This window comes from Pleuronectes platessa, chromosome 7, assembly GCF_947347685.1.
Source record: "Pleuronectes platessa chromosome 7, fPlePla1.1, whole genome shotgun sequence".
In the NCBI taxonomy this organism is placed as follows: Eukaryota; Metazoa; Chordata; class Actinopteri; order Pleuronectiformes; family Pleuronectidae; genus Pleuronectes; species Pleuronectes platessa.
In genome coordinates this window covers 19,575,392-19,595,965 of record NC_070632.1, presented here as the reverse complement: position 1 = coordinate 19,595,965, position 20,574 = coordinate 19,575,392, and the positions used below count along the sequence as shown (strand labels likewise).

At 42.8% G+C, this 20,574-nt stretch overlaps 1 protein-coding gene across 2 annotated transcripts in view; it reads left to right on the top strand.

Annotated features, from left to right (window-relative positions):
* The first annotated feature begins 6,226 nt into the window (after positions 1–6,226).
* plxnb2b (plexin b2b) overlaps positions 6,227–20,574 on the top strand; it is a 130,505-nt gene continuing 116,157 nt past the window's right edge. For both annotated transcript variants that reach the window (XM_053426247.1, XM_053426246.1), the window contains exon 1: positions 6,227–6,713. The gene's annotated coding sequence lies outside the window, so the exon portion shown is untranslated. The remainder of the gene's footprint in view (positions 6,714–20,574) is intronic.

Sequence of the window (20,574 nt, the reverse complement as noted above, 5' to 3'; positions counted from 1 at the left end):
CTGCACATTTTGTGCACACATGCGCGCACGCAAATAGGGTGTGAGTTGTATATTTGTCTTTCCACTCGAAAGTGTAGCAGGATGTGCACAGACCATTATGTAATCTGGGCAGCATCACATCAGCCTGGTTAAGGGCATTTATAGACGCTGAGAGTCCCTCTGCTCCCTCTCAGAGTGGGGCCACCTGGACAATACAGGATGAGCTGGGCAGACTGTGATTAGATTGTGTGATGAGCAGGGAGAGGAAAACAATGACAATTTTCTTGGGCAAAGTGACAGCTGAACCAGGGCAAGAGGACATCTGATAAGAGAAGACAAATGTAACGCATGGTGCCTTTTAGTCTCCTTTTGAAACTTCAAAGTCAAAGACACTGTGATTTGTCTTAATTTGATTATTTGGTGCCAAACAGCCATATTTGTGTATAAGATAAAGTATATCTATGCACATATCTGTCACTCTTTCACACTCAACTAGCATCTCTGAATATCAAACCTCAGATTTAAATATTCTCTCTCTGACCTAAACTTGCAGACAGACACACATGCTTGCAGACTGTTCACACCAACCCACACACTGCTGCCACCCTGCTATTCCCAGTTTGTGGTTATTCCCAGACTGCGTCCGAGTGGCACCATAAGCCTGCCTGTTCATTTCATACTAAACCTGATGTCTCCTTGTCACATACACCATGGCCAATCTGAGCTCCCCATCCAGTAGCCATATAGATCAGTTGTTCACACATCTCTCCCTTACGTCATATTGACAGCTAGAGGCACACGAACATAGGTCATGGAGCCAGACATCATGTTTAGGGTTTACTTAACCTCCCTGTGGAATCTTTACTCATAACTCCATCCTTTACCCTCATGACAGTGTCCTGTGTCCGTGAACTGCATCATTAGGTATTTCTGCATGTTTAGATTTTCTGCAACAGAATCTGGCAACTTTCACTAATGAAAGAAAAAATAAAAAAAGTGGCTAAACGATTAAAACACGCTTGCAAGGCAAAAGCGCAAGAATATGTAGAATAATTATCCTGAGAGAGTGGGAGATTTAAATTTCCAGTCTTGACACCTGCATTAAAAATGATTGCAGCGTTGGTACAATTTAGCATTTTTGAATTATAGCCAAGATTTACTGGTGTTAAGTTATTTACCGAATGGCATATGATTAACACAACTTCATCTGTGAAGGTCATATGAGAGGAATTAATGCATGAAGTCTGAATAAGCCTGCCTTATACTGAAACATTACCAAATACCTCAAAAAGGCCACTAATTCTTATACTTTATGTAATATCTATATATGCCGTCTTTTGCAGTTATTGCAGTGGAGATGCTCATATATTTGTGCCCTCAACAAGCATTTGCTTATCTTACATACAATTCCTTATTGTATTGGAGGATATGCTCATAACTAATTAAAAACTGCATCTGTGAAAAAATACACCATTTTCCTAATCACAGTGGGTCCTGTTACTATGAAAATAGCGGCTCCATGTAAAATAAATGTCTGGGGTAAGGACACACCATTTGTTCACTATAATATAATACAATACATTGTCACTGAAATCAGAATAGTTGTTAATATCTGTAATTTACAAAGTTGTTGATACACCTTGGCTATAGCACTTTTCTGTCAGATTACATTTTTCCAAGATATGTTTGGGCCTTTTTGCCTTTGTTGTAAGGACAGTGCAAGCGTGAAATGGGGAGAGAGAATAGGAGATGACACGCATCCAAGGGCCCTGTCGGAGCCCAACTTGAGCGAGCCGCCACGAGCCCCCCCCCCCCCCCCCCCCCTGTATATTTGAGGTACACACACTAAACACCCTGTAGTCCATATTCAGATGTATAGTTCAGAGTTGATCCTGTTGTCAACACCTCACTATAAGTCACCCAATTTAGCGTTTATAAGCACTAAAGAAAATTTAAATAGATGGTTTATAACTTACTGTAAATGAGTTGTAAGCAGATTGAAATTAATTCATTATTATATTTGACAACAACCATAACTCCCCCCTGTGGAATCCCATTAGTGGATGGCAGTGAATAAACAGTAATTAAATTTAGCAAAGTTAGCAAAGAACTGACCTTATAAATGCTTACAGGCACTTTATAATGTGTTAGAAACCATTTGTTACATAATACATATATGCTCTACTTTTAAATGCTGAATGGTGACACTTCAGAGTGAAGTGTTACCTTTCTCTTTGTTAATGAGGTTGAGTTGATGAAACAATATAATGTGCCACCTACAGAGGGCAGTGTAACCACATGACATGAGGGTGAACTCTGAACCTTGAATCTGATATGACCACTACATCAATTACAGACAACCGAAATGCTGATTCACAAGTTAGGTTGTATTATGTGTTGATTGTCAAACCTCTTAGTGCCTGGACCAGCTGAGGGACACTATATGATGAATGGTACCGTTTGACACCGGCATGATAACAGATCATCACTATTCAAGCAACATAAAGACGAGCTGCGGGAAGGTATGGGGATGCATTGATCATAGTGTCATCACACTCAGCCTATCTGGTGGAGGACAAAGTGAGCTTCTATTCCACTTTAGTATGTTTGGAGAGCTTGACTTGGCCTTTCCTGGGTACCGACATCCCCTGGGCCAGCATGTCCCTAGAATCAGCAGCCTCATTACTCTTTAGACAAACAGCTTTGGACACATTGAACTCAGACCCAAAACAACCTGGCTCTACCCGCACCACTTTCCTCTCCCCCAGCTCTATTGCTGATCGGGGAGTGTTTGTCTCTCTCACTCTATCTCTCAGTGTCTGTTTGCCTGACACTTGTCTGGCTAGGCCTATTTTCTCCTTGATCTCATCAGTCAATGGGAGGACCTGTGAAGGCCACCTCCTCATCTTACTCAGTGAATCCTTGCCAGCTCTGAGCCTGTGTCAGCAGTTAGGGATTGACTCACACCAACACCATCTCCATTCGTTGCTCCGGGGGCCCACCGTGCAACGGCAGCACATCTTTCCAAACAGACAGCCTCATATGCATACCCATAAATCACAAACAAAACTGCCACCCCTGCCACACAACAAGACACTATACAGAGTCATAAACTCAGGCTGCCAAATTGCAGTGGTATCTGATATGATGCTCTGAGGAAAAAAACATTAGCTTTCCATACCACCGCTCGCATGATGATGAAGCCAATCAAGCTTGAGTTGTACCTGCACACATATGGAAAATATTGGAAATCAGAGACACTCTCAGCCTCTCTCTGCATAAATCAGTGAAGAAAAAAATTCTTAAAAAGAAACACCCCACAAATGGCTCGATTCAAATGTTGTAACATTTACACATATGGCAGTTAATTATTGTTACACCATTTTAAACTTAGCTAGATTTAAGAGCTGCAGAATTATACTTCTTGTGATTAATGATTCAGCAGCCAGAGTACAATGAGCGCACCAACAATTTGTGTTATTTTGACTACTAATAGAGCTCTTGTAAGGACAATGTCAAATGGGGGCTCAGTGAAATATAAATGAATAAGGGGCAGTTGTTTATGAAAATATTCTAATGTCCCCAATTCCCCTTTCCCTTTTACACAAATCTGTGTTCATTTACATAAAGTACAAACAGATTATTTATGTTTTATGTAGTTGTTTAATCGGCAGGAAAAAAGCATTTACATCCAGTAGCTTAAAATATAACAAATGTGTTGCATGCACAGCAGATAATTTGCAGTTATTTTTTCTTGGTAGACTTTTAGATGAATTACAAACTTAAAATAAGGAAACCTTAATGTTAAATTCACAGGCTAAGTCGAGTTTATTATAATAAGCATTGTACTGTGCATCATCATAACATACCAACAATAAAGCAATGTTAAAAATGACAAAGTGGACTCAGTGATAATGCTATTAGTTTACATAATCAGCTTTAAAGTCTTAATTCAGCAAAGACAAACTTAACAGAGAACTCAACTGCAACCCCAGTGTCGCGTTTATGGATGGAAACCATGGTGGTCTACTCAAAAGATCCAGAAATGACATAAATAAAAAATAAATAAAAACTCAACAGCAATGTGTCTTAGTCTGGATAACTGACACACTGCCCTGTCAGCCGATTTCACTGTGCATCCTCTCAAAGGCATATGCTGTAACCTGTCAACAGTGACGGCTGTTGATTATCCTCAGTTAACACAGGATTGTTTTCAGGATAGACATGCTTCGGGCTATTTTCAAATCCCATTATTTTTTCAAAATTTGTTGTGGGCACCTGCACTGAAATGGCTGTAGCTGCTTGGACGGTGATGTCATGTCCTCTGCATTGTTTGTGGGAAGGTGTGGTTACAGACCTGAGGAGGAATTCACACTCTACAATTACACACAAGTGACACGTGAATAAAACTTGTTATGTGGTCAAACTCTGATAGATTTGTAGTGGCACTACACTGTTTTTATACTCACATGTCAAAATAAAATAGGGCGTCTTTTTGGTGCCTGGCATGTCATTGTGGTCGAAATTATTTAGATTAACGACCGCAGTGTTTCTACGGCCCTGTGCCTCTGCAGGTCTTTCTCACGGAGGACTTTTTGACATGTCAAAGCTGGAAAAGCGCTGGCGTACATAATTAAAGTTATAATGGCTGGATCCCATTCAGCTCCTTTGGATTCTTGGTGCTTGTTTTATGGATGTTGGCTCGCTGCCATGCTGTCTTGACTTGGAAGTCAGGACTCGTGAATACAACAGAGCCATTGTTGGTGTTATTTTTAACTCTTGTGCTTTTCATACTGTGAAATGTCAAAATGTCTGGGGTGAGATAATGCTTATTGGGTTATTTGGGAGTTCAACATCATGTAGGTGGGTATTTCTAGCTTAATGTGACATAAATGTACAGTAAAATGTAATACAATAGTGTCACTGAAATCGATACTAGTCAGAATATCTGTTTTGACTTGTATTCACCCATTTGTTAGTTGTAGTGCAGTTCAGTCAGATTATATTGACTATATTTAAAGATATATTGGGGCCTTTATGTCTTTGTTGTGATGACAGTGCAAGTGTGGAATGAAGAGAGAGGGAGAATGGGGGAGGACACGCATCAAAAGGCTGAGTCGGAGGCATTGTTGGTGTTGTTTTTAACACTTGTGATTTACATACTGTGATGAGTCAAAATGTCGCGGGTGAGATAAGTCTTATTTGGTGATGAAGAAAAATGTTCTGCATGGATGTCTGAGGAAAATGGGTGGATTTCTAGTCAGTTGTTCACAATGATGAATAACTCAACCTGCCTCAGTTGTCCTTACTTGAATGTCTTACAGTCTAAGCAAAAAGCTTGAAGCACGACTGAAGCATGTCGTTATTACCAATCACTGTAAGTCCTGACAAAATGTCCATCCCCCTCATGAGACCCTCAAGGTTCATCTTATCACAAGAGACAGGATGGCAACTCCTAACACAAAACAAAAAATATCAACTCCAAAGCATTCCTGCAGAGGCCTTCAGTCCTCTCATGTCAACTATCTGAAATGCCTGACGTAATTTAGGTCAGGCATAATATAATTCACACAATTTTAAAAGTATTAGAATATGTGTAAATTCCCTGATATGGGCGGTTTTGGAGTTCAGCTCAACAGAAGGTATGCAGGGTAATATTCCTAAACTCTCTGCATGTAAAATCTAAATTATGTGTATGTTAGTTTCCTACATAGAATCGCTAAATATTAGTTTAGAATGAAGTGTCCTTTTTAAGTTTACCCTACTTAATCTAACCTTGGTCCAACAAGTTAGCAGAGTTGTTATTTCAGGATTTGTATCACATGGCATTGTAGGTTTCTTTTTCCTGAAACAGAGTCAACTCCACTTCTTTGTTATGGTGTAACATGACAGACTTCTGCAACAGCGTGTATCGTTACCAGCGGAGGGGCGGGAACGTGGTTGAAATCTAAGCAGCTCATAATTGTTCTTTATTTTTTCTAAGTTTGCCCGGAGCGACCCAGGAACCGAGGCGAGTCTGGTGTTGGATCCGGACCACACTTCTTGCGCCACGGCGCGGGGCTGAGGAACTGAGGGCTGCACGCCGCTCCCTCCGGCCGCGGACTTTTCTCTGTGCGTCGACGAGGCGGAGACACATCCCTCCATATTTCAACCCCCCCCACTTACTCCCTCCCTCCCTGCTACTACCCGCCGCTTGTTGTCTCCACACAGCGGGGCAGAGAGAGCGTGGAGTGGGAGGGGAGTATATCCATGTAGCCGTCGGATCTCCTCCAGTGCGCGCCTCGCTTGATCCCTCCTCCGCCTCCTCCTCCTCCTCCTGCCTGGGCACAGCCTCCTGCTTTTTCCTTACATGACAGTCAGAGCCTGAATCGGATCCCACAGGTGTGTCCATGCAAACTGAGACACGCACACACACACCTGGAGATGACCATGTGACTCGGCACCTGGGCGTGGAGAAAGTCCCTGATACGTGAACCAGAGTCCCTTTTGTTGAGGACTTGTCCGCGTCGCGTTTCAACAGGGACCGGACAATTCGCTTCAAACCCGGAGTAGCGTGTGGCTCCTCCGGGATAGTGCCTTCTCCCCGACTCCCTCACAGGACGTGTTGAGGAGAGTAAAATGTGAACTTGCTTTCGGACTTGTATTTTTTTTTTGGATCACTTCTCCGGGGGGGACGTGTTTCTTCAGAGGCTGGACTCAACTAACTCCTCTCTTCGCTCCCGTTTTCCTCCAAGGTGAGTTTCAGGGGAAAGGCTGGTACATCCCGATAAAGTGAAACCGGGACTATTTTGACTCCTGCGTTTAACCGTGCCATCAATTTCAAACCCCGGTAAATTCGAGCATCAAGTTTTGATAGCCTATTTTACGCCCCGCCGACATAGCACGGGAGCGGAACCCATTCACAGGAACGCCGTTACTTACCCCGCAAATAACACCGCTTATATGCCACTGGTTTATTCATCTGTTTACCAGTCCAAAGTATTGCAGCTGTTTTCCCACACGTGTCCTGGAAGTGAACTACGAACCAAGATCATTAAATGCTCACGTAAACAGATTCGATCCATCTAGGACGTGTGACACAACTCAATCTACAGCGATGTCATTGTGCAGAAAGGATGGAATGCATGTCTGAAACTCCTCATAGTCTTAGTCATGTGCCTGAATGCTGGCGAACTTGCTGTAAACTCCGCCGTCATGCTCTTCCCCAAACCAAGCATTTCACCCGAGCAGCACTGCAGCCACAGCATCTGCCCCGCCGCCCCACAAGGAGCCGCCTGCCCCCCCCCCCAGAGCCAATTTCAGTGAGGATTGGGCACGTGAACTGTGTTCCTCACCTCTGGACAGTAGATTGTACATCAACAGCTGAGAAGACGGGAGTAGTAGCAGGCTTTGCTTCCTGTTTGTTTGTCCACCCCCACTTCTCTTCACTCTCTCTGTCTTGTCTCTCTTGTGGAGAACAAGGAGACAGAAGCACTATTCATGCCCCTGTTGAATCTCCTGTGCAGTTCTGTCAGTGAGTATCTCTCAGTCCCTGGCCCTCAACAGGCCACTGTACTGCCTTGTTATCCCGCTGAATCGTCCTTTTATTTGCAGTCTGCCGCCATCTTCCGCCCCCCTCGTGCTCAGACCTACTGTACTTAGGATGCTCCATCTCCTAGGGATTACGCTCATTGAATAACATTATACAAACAGAACCGGAGTGGGAATGGATTAGTGCGGGCAGGGGGGCGAGTTGAGGCAGGAAAGGCAACTGCTGGAGGTATTGGTGGTGGCTGGAAGGGGGTTAAGAGCAGGGTTCCAGTCAGCTTCCAGTCTCCTGCCTGTGCAGGGATGGTTTCCCAGCAGATGCCATCTGCTCACATTGACACACACACACAAGCAACTTGAAAACCTATCTGCTTCCTTGCCCTCTTTCCACCATCTCTCTTTCTCTTTTTCCTCTCTCCTGCTCTCTCTGCCCCACAATGCTTCATTCAGGGTTTATCTATTCCACTCTGAATAAATAGAGACACCTTATCTGCGTCCAGGAGAGCGGTGATAAATGTTTTCCCCTGTTCCCTGCAAGGGTGAAAAGACAAGCGTTCCACACTTCTTCATCATAGATGCTCTTTTCAGGGCAAGCGAATCTGAGACATTTCTTATTCAGGTCATGTGAGGGAGAATTCAGAAAAACAATCCCAAAAAAGCGAAATTAAAGCTCATACCCTACAATACAGAGAACATGGAAAAATAACAAACAAAGTAGGCATTTCCACAATCCCACTTTTTTCCCTTCTGTTTTTAGTAATGGGCAACTGCATCTGCAAATGAAACTTTGTGGTGAGAGTATTTTTGGAACCAGTAAAACAACCTCTCACTGACTGAGAAACGGTGGTAGCAAATTATTGGCCAGTGAGTTCTCTCTCGACTGTTGAGCTCCTACATGTTTTGGTAAAGCCAGAGTTCATCCCGTCCTTTTCAGTCTTACACGGTTTCCTTTGACAGTTTAAACCGTGTCGTCTCCTGGAAGCGTGCACCGCATTTCATAGAGTATTGAGGTCAGATGAATTTGAACCCATCCCCAGTCTCTTTTGTTTCCTTTGCATTGGATTACTGACTTCTGTCATTTTCATTTTGAAAATAAAACCATAATCCCCATAAGCAACAAGCAATCCCCAGGCCTCCTGTTTGTAGCGTCCAAAGAGAAAAGGGCTCTAAACTAACTGACACATTTATTGTGTGTTTGCTGTTGGTTAGTCCCTCAAATGACATGTTAGTCTCCTTTGTTCCTGTTCCTTTTATAACAGGATCCCATAAAAAGCCTTATCAAATTGTTCTGCCTGATGTACATGCTGTCACTTTAATAAGCTGAGTAGTTGACACCCATTGGCTAAAATGTTTTCCTTTTTTGGAATGGAATTTGAAAAGTTATTGGTAAAAAATAGGTGTATATATGGATGAGAAAGATCCATATGTATTACCTTGTTCCTCTTCTTATCTTAGGTACACAAACGTGTCAGGGAAATGTGGGTTTATGCGTGAAGGGCGTGTCAGCTTGGCATTAGACAGCTGAAGAATCTGGGGAAAAGAGATTTCCTCCAGATTGGAGATAGGCTTGTCTTTTCATGTCTGCGGATTATACTATGATGAAGGGAAGTCATGCAGAGGTGGATTGCTGATCTTATCTCTGCTGTGTTTTTTAGCTGCCACCTGTGCCCTTGGACTTCATGGCCTTGTCCTGAACTATCCCTTCAACAGCTTACCTTTCTTGGCCACACCCTCTTGCTCCAATGTGATGTTTGAACTTCACACACTAAACCCTGTACACTCAACACCCCCCCCCCCCCCCCCCACACACACACTCTTTTGCGCTCCAGATAGGAGATAGCCATGCTGATATATGACAGACCCACGAGGTGTTATCATGCTAATTCTGATGCTTACTCCCCCAGCAGCAGGATGTGAGATGGGCTCTGTGGCAGAAGATAGCAGCTTGGCACTGCTTCCCTCCTGCCACCAACCCACCACCTCATGCAGCTTTCAGTTCAGTTCAATCCAGGGTTTTATCTTGGTCTGTCTGCAGGCTTCCAAGCAAAGCACTTCAGCGCCAGACATTATGGTCAAGCTCAGCTCAGCAGGGTGTACTTTTACCTCTAAAACAACCTTGACACTTTCTCAACCCACAACGTCTTTCAACCCATGTCCATGACCGACACCACAGTGCTCTCAACCCATCGCGGCTTAGTTTATTTTCCACGCTGCTGCCAACTCATGCGGCTGTTGCCTACACTGTTTCTCTTACACCCTCATCTCTACCTTTAACCACTTTACTCTTCCCCACACTCTGTGCTTGTAGCATGAGTAAGAGGAACATGATGAATATTGTAAACAGGCTCACTCTCCTGAAAGAGATAAATGATTCACATGGGGAGGCAGCTGCCTTAATTGCTTGGTTGATAGGTTATGGGCAGGGTTTCCTGCACAAGAACAGAGTCATCGGATTCCTCACATTAATATAGTAGAGAGGGAGACTGTTGATGTTACACAAGGTCTACAGAGGTAGGCGGTTGTGTTTGGGGGAAAAAGTGGTATCCCAGAGGAAAACATGATCTTCATCGCTGTACAAAAGGCATTTTGGGAACAACAGTGGTGTTGGCTGTCAGCAGCCTTGAGGTTGCAAAGCTGAGGACTGAACACCAGTGATGGATACACAATACAGACATCAGCCTCAGTCTGCCTCCTCTCACTCACTTCCCTGTGGCAGCTGAACTGACAGGCTGACACAGACACACAGTATTGCAGAGGCTTTTGATACTTTCTGCTCACTGTCAACAAGCCCACATACTCAGACCACTGGCAAAAGTCCACACCCAGCCAGGCATTTCAACCTATCACCAAAGATGCTGGTGTCTGGAAACATATCAGCAGTGATGAGAGTGATGGGTCACCTAAATTCCCAACCTGGGAAATCTATGTTAGATGTTTCCCCTCTTCAGGCTAGGTATTGCCAAGAGAAAAGAGAACAGGAATCAAGTATATTTTTTACTTTGGTAATTGAGTCTGGCACATAGCTTTCAAAATGCTATCCATTTAAACACTTAGGGAAGTTGGTCATGCCTGCTTTAATCAGTGCAATGTAATGGGCGATGTTTAGTACAGCTCCCTTGCTTAATGATGAAAAGATGCCTTGCAGATCTCTCAGACTTTAATATATTGAAGATGAGTCAATGTTTCATTTCTGTGCAAATTAAGGGTGCCTGTGCCGGACTTGGCAGCTTGGTGATATATCTTCTTCAGAGAGCTTTGGGTTTGAAATGGACTTAGGTTTACTATAGTTGAGGGAAAAATGGAATCCTTGTGTAGAGCCACATATTACATCTGCCAATGTGGTTGTTTTTTTGTCTTGTTGGTTAGTTTATTTTAAACAGGATTACGCAAAAACTGCTGAACCGATATGCACCAATCTTAGTGGAGGGAAAGGAAGAAGCCAATTAAATTTTGATACAGATTCACAGGGGTGGATTTGGGCTTCTTTCACAGCTTTCCTGAAAGTAAGCATGTTTTACAATTTTCTAGTGTTTTGCTTGAAGTTTTGATATTTCTGTACCAACAAACTGTAGTCTTGCAATGCCTCATGCAGGCTTCTCTGTGAAGCTTTAGCAATATCAGTTTGGTCACCTAGTCACAAGATGGCTCAGAGCCTCCAATTCTGGTAGTTGCAGAGCCAGGCCAACCATAGTGAAAGGTTCCCTGCTTGCTATCGTAGCTTTGTTAATCTCACCAGAAAAATGCAAATGGCGATGGTTGGTCAGTATTCAGATGAGCCAAACCAATGTCAACAAATATCCCTGGTACTTTGTTCTAGTGCAAACCCCTGAATCATCTGGCTGCATTAGGGTGATGCTGCAGCACCTAATCCAATAGAGGAGTGGTGCAGCCCACTACCCTTGCCGCCAGCTGACTGTCATCTCCTTGACCCCCCAGGGGAACCAGAACAGGGCCAGTGTGCATTGAGACCAGTCAGGGGAGTGTCCTTGACTCCAGAATCTTAGACCATCAGAAACATTAGGGAGGTGCTTGACTGGGCAAATGGTCAGCAATAGTGGCAAGTGGATATCAACAACAGGTTGCAGTTCACCTTTTCTTTTGCCCCCATGCAGTGTTCAGTCTTGAATGGGATTGATTAGAACTGCAAACGAGAGCTGCACTAACATTAAGACTAGTGCATTGATGGAACGTCAACCGGGGGTGGTGTGACGGCAGCATAAAATATGCTTTGCCTAGGCAGCAGCTACAGAGACAAAGCCATGAGCAGCTTATCCTTTTTCTGGAGCTCCGACTCCAGGCAGTGAATATTGTCACTTAACAGTGAGTAATCAAGTATACGGTCCATATACACAGCCATAACAAGAGCTGGTATTCAGTTCAAGTGTAAGTCATAAAACAAGATTGTTGATTAAACAGAAAACCTTAAACAACAGCATCCAACTGTCAGTAGATGAATCCTGTGGAGAAGAGAAGACTAATAAAAGTCCTTTACACAGACGGAATAAGAATGAAATAGATTTCAGGTTAAAACTTGTAGAAACCATAATCAGCACGGTTGGATGGTGGATCCATCTGGTGCATGCTGGGTGGTATAGTTGAGGGTGGTAACTGTTTTGTTGTGACATCACAAAGCTACATTTATAGAAGTCCTGGCAGCACGTTTTAAGCTACTACTTCTAATGTGGGGATTATGCGTATCTCTTTGCATTGAGTATTTTGATACTTTTTATTAATACAGCACCTAGACCCGCTTTATAACCGGATAAGGAAATCTCACATCCTATCTACAACATTAGACTTCAGGCTTTTGAGATGCCAATTTTGCATCATATTTGGGAATATATGGATCTTGATGTAAAAACTTTGACATAGACATATTTATGATGTTCTGATCTTCACTTGTGTAAATTTGAGCGCAGATTTACAAACTACCTCTTCCCAGTTTCTACAGTTCTGGAGCATTTGTAGGATTGTTTGGCCTTTGAGGTATGGACTCTATTAAATGCTAATCTAGTTCCACCTGTATGTATTTATTGTCACTTCACTCTTTGCTCTTGAGTGAGAGTTGCTCTATTTTGAGTGCCATTTAATCCTAGCCAGGGAACCAGAGGGTTCGAGTCATTTCACAGTTAATCCTCAAGATGACCAATTTACTCCTGCCAAGATCATTTTTAATTATCACCTCTGCTTTACAGTTAATTTGATGCCCACTTGATTTATGTAAATTTTGTAGGTGCCATTGAGTATTGGTCCTCTTCTTTTCTTTTTTTTGCATGCACACAAGGCGATTAATTATGAAGTACTGAATGTGAGCCTCAGCCAGGACTGGTGGGCGACAGATGCATGAAGGGTCAGTGCACTGGCAACAGCTGGAGATGAAGGTCACACCAACCTGAGAAAGCTAAGGGGGAGATAAAGAGGCGAACCAAGGAAGAGGGATCGTCTTTGCAAGTGTACCTCTATGGAAGAGATGAATGATCCTTGTGGATCTAGGAAGTAACTTGGTTGCAAAGTGCAAGTATGAACAACATTAATACCAATAGATGCTTCTTAAAAAATACAAATATACACATACTCCTGTTGTTTGCATGAACGACTCATAGAAAAAATATGAAAATGTTACTGCTATAATTTCCGTATTGCTAGAGACACCTGTTTATGTATTTACACAGGGAAATATTTCTTGATTGCCTACCACAGATGTGTTTGTTTTAAAGTGTGGCATTTTTGCAATTTTAAGTAGTATTCTCAGATTATAATAAAAGTATGATATAATATTAGGTACGTTTCATTTAAACATTGTTAATTAGACTTTGTACGTTTTTTGGGGGATAATATTTAGATTTGTTTTACTTTGAAGTGTCTTGAAAATCATCATAATTATGTTTTAATAACATTTTAAATCAGCGTTTTAAATTTGGTTGACAGAATGTGGTCTAAAATAGCAATAGCAGTATTAGATCTGGAAGAAACACATGTTGTCCTTATTATCGCTGGCATCTGCTGAATTCTACTGGCAGCTGGAAGCGGACATGGGGGTGGCAGCTCTGCTAGAGGTTGCAGTGTCTGTCTCTTGGTTGTCTGTTTCAATCAAAATTCAAAATCAAGGCAAATTCTCATGGTGGAGCGATGTGCTTGTCCGTAAAAAACTCAGTTGTTGGTGATGATGTGTTTCAAATTAAATCTAATGTTAAGTGAGGGAAATTAAACTGTGAAGTAGAGTTCACATGCGACCGACCTTCAGGAGCATGTTAAACTAACACAGTGTATTCACCTCTTCCACTGTGCCCAGATCATGCTGCGATAAGTCAGTATATAGGCTGGGTTGTGTTCCTGTATTATAGTTCCCCAAGAAATCATATCATAAAAATGTAATAATTTAGTCAGTGTCATGTTCTTGTGTCTGGTAAATGAGATGGGTATCGTGGCCTTTCGGTGGCCTATGATCCAAGAGGGACCTATTAAAATCTGCTCATACAGGAATTGTTAAAGTTACTGAGAATCTAGTTAAATGCCACAGACTGTTGCTTCTCATCTGTACACTGACTGACTGTTTAACTGGGGCTAGTCTCGGTAGCAGTAATAACACTGCCAGAGATATGGCCTTAACCTTAGAGGCTGACATTTTGACCGCTGGTCTCTAAAATTTAAGGTTGCTAAAGAACAAGGTTGGGTTTTCTAAGGTAACGGTAATGTTTTTAAGATAATTAAAGTTCTTTATTGTTATGCAAGGGAAAAGTGTCCGCTCAGTGCGACTGCACAGACAACTCAGTGGAGATAAAAGTGCAATAGAGAAATGCCACAAAAACTAATAAAACCTACTATAAAGACGGCAAGTGTAGATGGCAAAAATGCAATAACACAGTGAGAATATTTTACTTTGGTGTTGAGTTTTGTCATGTTTGTTTTGTTCTTTATTTGGAAAGCAGACTCATGCAGGTTTTTGTATGACTCAGGACTTTACATTTGGATCGACCTTGTTGAGTTGGGGTATTGTGGTGGGCTTGAGACAGACCTGTAGGAGTCTATCAACAATGACTTTGTTTTGATCTACAGGAATGTGCGCTATGTCTTATCAGCTCACCATGACCTTAGTACCAGAACTGAGTGGAATTGCCCACTGCTAACTTCCTGTTTATGTTAACTCTTCTGAACATACCCGTTAGTTCCCTTTATCAGCAAAACAGAGCCTGTCTTTATCCGTATCCTTGTGCTCTTAAACTTTTTTTGTTGAATTGTTTTTTCCGCTCTCTTCTTTGTCTTTTCTTACTCTGCGTGTCTGTAGTCTGTGGATATTAATCCCGGTGCTTCAGACCGGCCTCAGGCTCAGAACTGTCTTCTGAAATGCAGATCTGTGGAGGTGTCATCATAGCTCTATGTCTTAGGTGCCTGCGCTTGCCCCCCAGCCTCACTCTCCTATTCACACTGCAGTGATGACATGCATTATTCCTCACTGACTCATCTGGGCAGTCTTAAAGCTGCCAAGATTAAGTTTCCTCTGTAAACTTTTTTTCTTTTGCGTAATGAAGATATTTGTTAGATATTTTTATGCTGGTGTCTGCAAATCATATAGATGTTGTATCTACATTTTTCTACACCCTCCCTTCTCATTCCTAATCTGTGTACAGCTGTGTACGGCCATGTGATGGTCATGTAGACAATGTACTCTCTTTGCACAATTTTATTCTGTCCTGTCACACTCTGTTTCCCTGTATACCTCTTTTTCACAGATCTGTGTTTACAGTTACTTCACACTGGGGTTTCCAGCCTCTAACTAAAGCAAATGACAGGCCTGGGAGAATATGACATCAGAGTCGCAACCACATGCCCTGTAAGAATGCCTAAATATTTACAAGCCCCCATAACACATGCTATAGCCTCCCATTTGTTCAGGTTGTATGTTTTTTATCTCGGCACTGTGGTTGCCTCTTTCAACTGTAGCTACGTCTATTCTACGTCTGAGCAGATCCCACGCCATTGATTCCTCGGTGGAGCAGGGCTCTTTAATTACAGTCATTAGGTGGAGTAGATCTGCTGCTGGGGTTAGAGAACCTTATTAGCAAGACCATGTCTCTTTGCCTACAACATAGCGAACAAGCTAATGCTGCTTGCCAGTGTGCATTCTCTGACAACAAGCTGCAGCTACAATGTTTACCAAAAAAAAAACACTGCCAAATTGGATCCCCAAATCAAACAAGCCTCACCAGGAGACATTCTTCACTCTAGTTTCATCCTGTTTCAATTGGATGTGGAGAAGTGTGCAGCATTCCAATAACGGATTGAAGCAAAGTGGGGTGTAAGAGGCCGTGTCAGCGTGGCGTCACTTGTTTCCTGGTGGACTGGTGCTGACTGGCAGCATGACCAAGCCGGAGAAGCCATCTATCCACCACTCCAGAACTCCATTAAGATTTCTCTGCAACCTTCCCTGTTGAGATCGACAATTCACCTCCAGTGACAGGTCTCTCCTCCTCCTCCTCGTCCTCCTCCTCCTCCTCTCTTAGATAGTATCTTTATTTTGAACCAGTTTCTGTTCTCTTTCACTTCCAGTCCCTGTGTTTGTCTGTTGTCAAGATGTCATCATGCAGTCCTCCGTGTCGGTTGTTTAATTAGTCATATGGAGTTGGTCTTTGGGTAATGGAAAACATTAGCTCACATCTTGGTCCCACTAGGTTCTTAAGTGTCTCTACACCTTCTGACTTGAAATCAAAACATGATCCCCTTTGAGCAGCCTGCTAAAACCTGGCATCTGTTCTGCACATTGAATAATAATAAAACAACCTATAATCAACCCCTCAAAAAACAGCAAGATTATTCAATATGTTGTAATTCCAAGTAGAAACTTAAAAAAATTAAAATGTTAGTCCGGGGAGGTTTCTTAATCTGGATTTTAGTGATTCGTTGTTTCATTAATGTTCTCAGAGTTGTGATCCTCAGCATCAATGTTACGCCTTCCAACAAGCCCTGGTCATTGTGTCCATCACAAGACAATTGTTGTTTTGTGAACTTTTCTTCCTGTTTTTATCTTTTGGTGAACAGCAGTCACGGAGTCGCGTGACCTCTAGACTGACTTTTGTGAAGAACCAGGTTAAGCCTTGGTGATGTGGTCAAAAAATATTATTTCATGCCAACCAGTTCCTTATTCTGAGGAAGTGACAAAAGGTTTTGTGGTTAAAATGGGCTTTCAGGTGCCACAGCCTTGTGACAGAATACAGTCATACCTTTGTCTATCAGCACGCACCTCCTGTTGGCAGGTGTTGATGTTAGCAAGGGTAACCTAAGCTAGGCGAGGCCCTGTATTTAAGTGCATTATTAGCTGCAGCGTACCACCCGTGGAGCTCAGACAAATAAAAATCCCATTTCCTCTCGTTCCGTTTGTGGTATTAAGAGCTGGGGATTGTGCTGGTGTCTGATTGCCAGTGAATAAGCCACTCAATGTGCGACTAGTTAAAGCCCTCTCAGCGCAGTGAGGGTGAGGCCTTCCCTCTGTATGCATCACCTCAGCCAGCGTGATCGATTCACTGCTTGGCCCACCGAAAATAATTCAAACCTTGACCAGGGCAACCTGTCTCCCCTCAGCTTCGCTTCCTCACAGACACATACACAAACGGATACAGTACACACAAATGTATAAATGTACAGTGAGTCCACACACACACACAGTCTGTCTCTCACCCTAAGGGAGCTGGACAACCCAGGCATGCATCCATGAATTCCTCATAACACAATCTGTTGACTGATCAATAATTCAATTCTATCTGTGCGTAAGCATGTCTGGATGTAATCTCACCTGCACCTCCCTCGGTCTTCTCTTAACAAGGTGGGTGTCGAGTCCTTGAGCTGGGCTCAGCTTACGTCTGTGTGTGTCGTTGTGTGTGCTGATTAGTTGGCTTCAGTTAGTTCTCAGGCAGTACTTGTTCTGGTCCATGGTTGTGTATTCACTTTATCTGTGCATGTGTGCACACACATGAAAGCCCTTGACCGTCGTGGATTACAGTGTTCCTTATTTGAGCTGTGTACATCTCCCGTGTCTTTGTGTCCACAGTGGTGTGTGGATGTGAATGTGTCCATCTACAGCAAAGGTGTGTGTGTGTGTGTGAGAGAGCTTATGCATGATCTGTCTCCCTGCAGGCAGCGAGATGAATCAAAGGCATGGATCTCATTAAAAGGTAGAGAGCCTGTAGAGAGGTCAGTGGCTAAGTTCTCTGATTAGTGGGCTCCAGCGGACTGCTTGGGTGCTGTGCTTGGCGGCTGTGGAGAGGTGGGGGGTCCCCTCATTCACATGCCTCTCATCCCTCTCTAGCCCACGCCTGGAGGGTGCCAACACTTTCTCACCTCAAGCTTCAGATCCATCTGAAGGAGTCAAGGACAACACACAGTCATTGTTGTCTAGCCCCCTCTATCTACTACAACTATCTATCACGGCATAACGGGCTGTCTACATCCAGTTTTTATTCCTATTTGAGTGTTATATCAAAGGCCACATTCAGTTTCCATACCAGTGACAGCTTCTCTCTGGATATCAAGCTGCAACAATAGCCCGACAACCAGCTTTCTGGGTTGTTAGTATCTCGTTCCAGGGCCCGGACTCCTATCAAAGCCAGCGACCATGAACCTGCGATGACTTTCAGCCAAGGGCAAAGTGTGTGTGTGTGACTGTGAGTTAGAGAGACAGGACACTTCTGAAGCCTGGCTTTGGACAGTTTCTCCTTTTTTGTCTGAATGGTCTTTTTCTTTACCCTCACCATCTCATCCCCTCTCAGTTTAATGCCCTTACAGATAAAACATAGCCTGTAAACTTCCTCTCTGTTTCTCCGTATCCTTCTCTTGCTGATAACCGTGGTATCTTGAAGTTGGCCTTGGCAGCATTCCCCGTCTACTCACCCACTCCAACTCCGTCTCCTCTCTTTCCTCTCTCCTACTGTGGTAGTGCATTGTATGTAATCAGTAGATGGGGGAAATGGTGTTTCAGTTATTTATTTATATTTTCTATTTTCCCTTTCTCTTCTGGAGCCCATCGGAGGAGAAGGGTGGCAGGAGCGATTGCAGTTGGAGACGACTGGCGCATATCTGCTGACTGTCACTTCCATTAAGTGTACTGTCTTCAGACGCCTTCCCTATATACCCAGACCTGGCTCTTAAGAAGCCAAGGTCCCCTTTTGTGCAATGTCCACCCTTTTTAATCCTTCATTCCACAGACGTTTTAGTAGTTACAGGGCAGTTCTTTCCCCTTAAAGATAACCTGGTTAAATTTTGAGGTGCATTGTATATTTACTCACAGTCACTACCAGTTGAACACTTCCATTGATCAATTTTTATCGAAAATTATGCTGTTCAAATCCACTGAATAGCCTTAAATGGTAGATTGCCCAAAGTGGGAAAAAAACGTATAGGTCACCAAAACCTGAAAAGGCATGTCAATTATTTTTCAGATATTAAGAGTTAGGTGAATTTCCATCTTTCTTGCAGTGCCAGAAGTTGATGCAAACAACTCCCACAGGTGCTCCAAAGTTTGGTGATGACTTAAAAAACCTCTGTCTGTACAAAAGCAGCATTGGAACAAACTGTTGCTGCAGGAAGTGGTACTGTAGATTGCTCATCGGAATGGTTAGTACAGAGATTGGTGTTAGACTTCCTCTCTTGCGTCATCATTTTGACAAACAAGAATGTAAATATTTCTCATCATTAACGACCCTTTAAACACTAAGTAGAAATAAGTCGATACACAGTTAATATATGAACAAACCACACATTTAGAAAACATCTAATCGAACTTAATGATCTGAGCTGAAACCTTCCTCCTGGTCTGATTGATTGACTCTAAATTCAACCAAATCAAGGCAGATTTTTCAAGAGGCGAATGTCATTTTTGTTCCTTATACTTGTGTCCATTTTATTCTGAAGGCCAATGTTCTCGTATTGCGTGTGAATTACTTACCTATTGCCCTTTGTTCTCTAATCTGTCAAAATGATTGAACGGCCTTCTGATTTTTCTGTTATTGTTAAAAAGAAAAAAATCACGAACGGTAGAAAATATTCAGTTGAGGCAACCAAAAGAAAAATGAAAGTTACTACTGACTACACCAATGTGACAAACTTTCGAAGAGAGAGAGAAAAAGAAGTGATTTGGCTTCTGAGTTTTTGGCATCTCTGTCCTCTGTCCTCTAAGAGCAGAGAAGGATGAAATCCCTGTAGTCCATACACCACCTTGCTGCTCCCACTGCCTCTCTACTCTTCCAGTCTATCCCTCTCAGGTTTGGTCAATTAATAAAGCTTGACATTTATTGGAGAAAACAATTAAACGCGCTTGGTTTTAAGGATTTTCTCGTATACAAATCACTCTGCCAGTGTTTGTTTACACATCACTGGCAACCTGATTCCCGCACAACAGTGCGCTGCCAAAACATAGGCCTCAAAGGAAATCATTGTAATGCTCTGCAAGAGCCTTTTCCAAAGGGCAGTGCAGAGCCACTTGTTGTCATACTCTGTTTAGCAGAATAATCAGCGCTTTAATTAACAAAAGTTAGTTCAGAATATCAATTATACTTTTTCTTTATCTGCAGTCATGGCACACCAAGAGACAATTATGAGTGATTATGGGTTTTTGCTGTCTCTCACTGGTGATGATTAGTCCAGTTTTGCTTATAAATCACACTTTTTCCATAAATAACTTCTCTCCCTGCCCTCTGTTCTCATTTTAAATTTCTTCTTAATAATAATGAATGGCTGTAAGCTACACTTTCTTTTATATCATAAGTATGGAAGTAAGTTGTTGAATGTGTTCTGTTGAGGCAGCGCAGTGCGTTTTTTGTTTAGGCAGCCTCAGGGGCCCACTAACATTTTCCTTCAGTCTCATCCCAGTCCAGACACGCTCCTCGCTCTGGTATGACAAACATCTCCACAGCGCTCGCTCAAACTAAAGTCGTCTCTTGATGGCACACAGTCATCTCCATGTACTTAATTCTTTCACACTTGCATACACATCCAGTCTCTTGTCCCCTGCTCTCTGTTTATCTTTGTCTCATTGTCAAAACACCCTTACACAAACACTCTCTGGAGTCTCCCGTGAGT